We start from the raw sequence: 4972 nt of genomic DNA on the forward strand, positions 1-4972 counted from the left end.
AGTAGACAGTTGCTATAGTTTTCCCACTGTAATTAATTTGTTTAATTATTATTCCCACTGTAATTAATTTCATAAAAGGGTGACATGGTGGTACCCAAGGGAAGGCAAAAGGAAAAGAGGCCGACCACAGAAAAGATGGGACGATGACTTAAGACAAGTGGCAGGAGTCACATGGAACAGAGTGGCTCAAGAAAGAAAGGAATGGAAAAGGTTGGAGGAGGCCTTTGCCGAATGGCAAACAGATGTAGGAAAGATAACCAAGCAACAAATACTAGTTTAAATTTATTCATATCTATTTAGTTTAAGATTTTTATCCTTTACATAAGTTTAAAAGGCTATATTTATATTATTATTATTATTTTTATTATTACTAATTAATTTCAAAGGGAATGAATGATATGAATTCAAACAAATTTTATATTAATAATTTATTAGTCCTACTTTTGTAAGCTTTTAGATTCATTCTGGCTTGTTAATTATTTTAAAAAAAGTAAATAATAGAGGTAGTTAATTCATCAGATAATATCAGGTAGCTGTCTGTCGGTTTCACTTATTACGGCTTATAACTTTAATGTCTCCTATTTTTGATATGTTCGTAGACTTCGTGAGCTGTTCCCGCCGCACTGGCGATGCCAAATCCCTTTCTCTGAAAAATATGAATAAAAAGGTCCACTTTACATAAAATATTAACAAACATTTTGTGATTTAAAACAAAACATATTTTACTCAGTGTCATATTTTATATCAGATTTTTAATATTGATATGGTTGGTATAAGATGTTGCTAAGTTTGCTAATTACGTAATAACTTAAGGCAGAAGGAACCTTAAGTAGGGAATGAATAAATTAACCGACTTAATATTACATGAATCTCCCAACTATTTACGGTAGATGAACTGAGTTGCGAGACTTGGTATTTTTTAAAGTTATGTTTTTGATCACTTAATTATGTAACAAGTTTCATTAGATATGTAGAAATGAAAGTTCTTCAGAATTTAAATCATAAAATATCAAAATAATATTTAAATTTCAAATTGCAATTTACTGTAATTAACGGTAATTGTAAAAAAAACATCTGGAATATAATTCTCAAAATTTTTTTGCAACACAACAGAATCTACTATTAATACATACTATATTATACACTTATATATTACCTAATATATATTATGACATAATTATTACTACTTACAATGACTTTACCACCTTTCTTGATAGCACTTCCACTAATTTTGGGAGCTGCCTCGTTGGATCCAACAAATATTGAGAGCACCGCCACTATCAATACAAACAAACCTGACAGTTTCATATTGAACGTGTGGTTGAGTTATAATAGTCGATGTATTGTTCAAGCTGTAACGTCTGGCCAACGAGTAATACTTTACCAAACTTTGCACAGCTTATATTGTATGTAAATTAACATATTTTCATCCAGTATTAGCGCTTGGATAAACCAAAGTGCTGGTATTGTCTGTGAGCATGTAGGTACCTACATATAGCTGACTTGAATGGATTTATTGAAATATTTTGGGTTTTCTTTTGTAATTACATATTAATGTAACATTATTACATCATTATATATATTTCAAAATTATTGTATTATTTACCAATGGCAATATAATGTTATATTCTATCAGAACAAACATATCTATACAGATTAAACACATTGGTACGTGCACGTGGGGAGCGGGGATCGAACCTGGGGCTCCATGGTGAGACTATATATATACACATAAAATGCTTTAATTTTTTTTTATGGAATAGAAGGACAAACGAGCGTACAGGTCACCTGGTGTTAAGTGATCACTGCCGCCCACATTCTCTTGCAACACCAGAGGAATCACAAGAGCGTTGCCAGCCTTTAAGGAAGGTGTACGCGGTTTTTTTTGAAGGTACCCATGTCGTATCGTCCCGGAAACACTGCAGAAGGGAGCTCATTCCACAGCGTTGTAATACGAGGAAGAAAGCTCCTTGAAAACCGCTCTGTGGAGGACCGCCACACATCCAGATGGTGAGGATGATATCCTAACTTGTGGCTTGTGAATTCGGCGGTAGGAATCAGGTTAAACAGCTCTTCGGAACAATCCCCGTGATAAATGCGGTAGAAGACACACAATGAAGCCACGTCTCTACGCAACGCCATGTGATTCAGCCGTTCGCAGAGCACTGGGTCCCCGACAATTCGAGCTGCTCTGCGTTGCACGCGGTCAAATGGATCGAGCTGATACTGGGGTGCGCTAGACCAGAGATGACAGCAATACTCCATGTCTGGCCGGACCTGCACTTTGTAGAGCGCTAGAATGTGGGCAGGCTTGAAGTATTGTCGTGCTCTATTGATGACGCCCAGCTTCTTCGAAGCCAATTTGGCTTTGCCCTCCAGACGGCCACGAATTTGGCAATCGCTGGAGATTTCGAGACCCAGTATTCCAATACTAGGCGAGGCTTTAAGGGGAGGGTTGTCGAAGAGCGTTTTTTTTTATGGTAAACGCGTAAACTTGAGTATTCTGGGGGTTATATTGGACAAGGTTCAATTTACCCCATTCCGCGACCTTCTCGAGAGAGGACTCGATAGAAAACACAAGTTTCTCCCAGCACTGGTCGACGATTTCCCGAGAGAGACCTGCATGGCCCGTGTATACGGCATCACCACTGCTGTCGTCTGAATAGCAATGTATGTTGGAGGTGTCCAACATATCAATAATATGCAGAAGAAACAGCGTAGGAGATAGCACACAGCCTTGGGGCACTCCAGCATTCACGGGCTTCGGGTTCGAGCAATATCCGTCGACAACGACCTGTATGTTGCGCCCAGTGAGGAAGCTGGAAGTCCACTTGCACAAGCTCTAGCCCAAATGATGGAATTTTTGAGAGGAGTGCCTTGTGCCATACACGATCAAAGGCCTTCGCTATATCCAGGCTAACTGCCAGGCCTTCTCCCTTGCTTTCAATAGCCGCCGCCCATCTATGTGTTAGGTATACCAGAAGATCACCTGCTGACCGACCATGGCGAAAGCCGTACTGTCGGTCGTTGATCAACTGATGACCCTCTAGGTATACCAAGAGCTGGCGGTTGATTATGCTCCCCATGATTGACTGGCGGATCAACGGACAGCCTAAACCGCTGATCGTACAGAACCGTTACTTGGAGGGTGTGTGTTTTTTGTATGGCGTATGCATCCAATAAGAAAGGTTTCCCAGAAATTCTAACCCTAAGGATATATAAATCATAATTATGTGTTATTGAGCTCCCAAGCTTCACTACTGTATTTATTACATTATGTATTTCAGCAGCTCTTTTGTATGTATACGAATTAAGAAATTCTTTCTGTTAAATGTTGATTTATGGATAAAATAATTATTATCGTCTCATTATTATGCATCAAATTTTAAGAACGTTTTCCTCGACTTTGCTGGTTATATATAATCCAAGCGTCAGTAATTATTAAGTCAGTCACGTAACAGAATCGTAAATGCGTGTTAAGAACTATTCATGTTGGTTTATCCAAAAGTATGTTAGAAAGAAGCCATAAGGAAAACATACGTGTACGAATGTACATCACGTATGAGTTTCGCGCGCATTCTTTATATTTCTCAGTATTATTAATTGTCTTAATACCTACTGCCTGCTACATCATCCACGTGGACGTTATAAGGCGGAATAAATACTGTATATATATATTTAATAAAAAAATATCCCTTACATTTAGCCTGAACATTTGTAGCCTGTATGTTGTTTTTGTCACTCAGGGTTTTTGAAAAACCCAAAATTCTGAGCGGCGCTACAAATTATTTCGCTCGTCACCTTGTGACATAAGATGTTAAGTCTCATTTGCTAAGCCAATTCACAAGGTACGGCGCCCTTCAGACCGAATACAATAATGCTTACATATTACTGCTTCACAGCAGAAATAGGCGCCGTTGTGGTACGCATAATCTAGCCGCCATCCTGTGCAAATGAGCCTCCCACTGGTTAAATTAAAATTACATAATATATTCATTACTATTTGCGTTTTGCCAAGACATGTGTAGACATAGTACATACTGAGAAAAAAGTATGTAAGAATATAATGTGCTTTTTTTGGATTCAGTGTGGTTTGTAGAACACACAGCAAGTATTCTTAAAAATATCCAATGAACAAATGTTACTTAATTAAAATTTTATTATTTTATTTCTTATAAATTACTTGTCTCACTCTTGTTCTTACGTGGAATGTCCTGCACGGTGCTGACACTAAAACTTTAAGAACTGAAAGAAGAAACGGGAAGATAAAATGTTGGCATAGTTGGAATAAGTGAAACCAGATGGAAAGAAAGTGGAATTTATTTAAGTGATAACCAAAAACATCAAAGATATACATTGGAGGTAGAAGTAGATATAATGGAACCGTGGTAATACTTAACCAAAAATGGGGTTTGGGGTGGAAAATGCCGTTCATATCAGTGACAAATTTTCAACCTTAAAGTTGAAGTCTGAACCGACACATTTGTTCATGATTAAAGTCAACATACCTACTGGTTCCCAGTGGTTATGTTGTGTTATCAAATATAAGTGCAACTTATATTTGATAAGTTAGATTATTAAATAGTAATAACTTACTTTTTTATTAAAAGTGAAGGACATCGATAACTTTTTTATGATGGGAGATAGATAGAGCCCGATAACGGGGAAAAGTACAACTTAAATGATATTATAATTACAAAACCAAAATGCAAAAGACAAGTGAAATATTGCTAGGTATATCCTGGAGTAGGCTTAAATATAGACCATATTTTGGTAATGTACGAAATTAATATTGTAAATAAGAAAGGGAAAAGACAGCCTCAAAGGACTTGATCTCAACATTTAAACATTTAATTTAGTAATATTTTAAGCGATAAGAAAAGAAAACGCTAGTTATAATAATATAAATATAAAATTGTCCTCAATAAGGGATTTAATAAAAATAGCAGTAGAAAAGTAGCCAAATCAACAA

At 36.7% G+C, this 4972-nt stretch overlaps 1 long non-coding RNA gene across 1 annotated transcript; it reads right to left on the minus strand.

Moving 5' to 3' along the window:
* Window positions 1–413: 413 nt before the first annotated feature.
* Window positions 414–1340, minus strand: LOC126967927 (uncharacterized). Its single transcript, XR_007730098.1, has 2 exons — window positions 1192–1340; window positions 414–646 (listed from the first exon to the last, which is right to left on the minus strand). It is a non-coding gene; the product is annotated as an uncharacterized LOC126967927 (long non-coding RNA).
* Window positions 1341–4972: the final 3632 nt, after the last annotated feature.

This window comes from Leptidea sinapis, chromosome 14 (genome assembly GCF_905404315.1).
Source record: "Leptidea sinapis chromosome 14, ilLepSina1.1, whole genome shotgun sequence".
Classification (NCBI taxonomy): Eukaryota; Metazoa; Arthropoda; class Insecta; order Lepidoptera; family Pieridae; genus Leptidea; species Leptidea sinapis.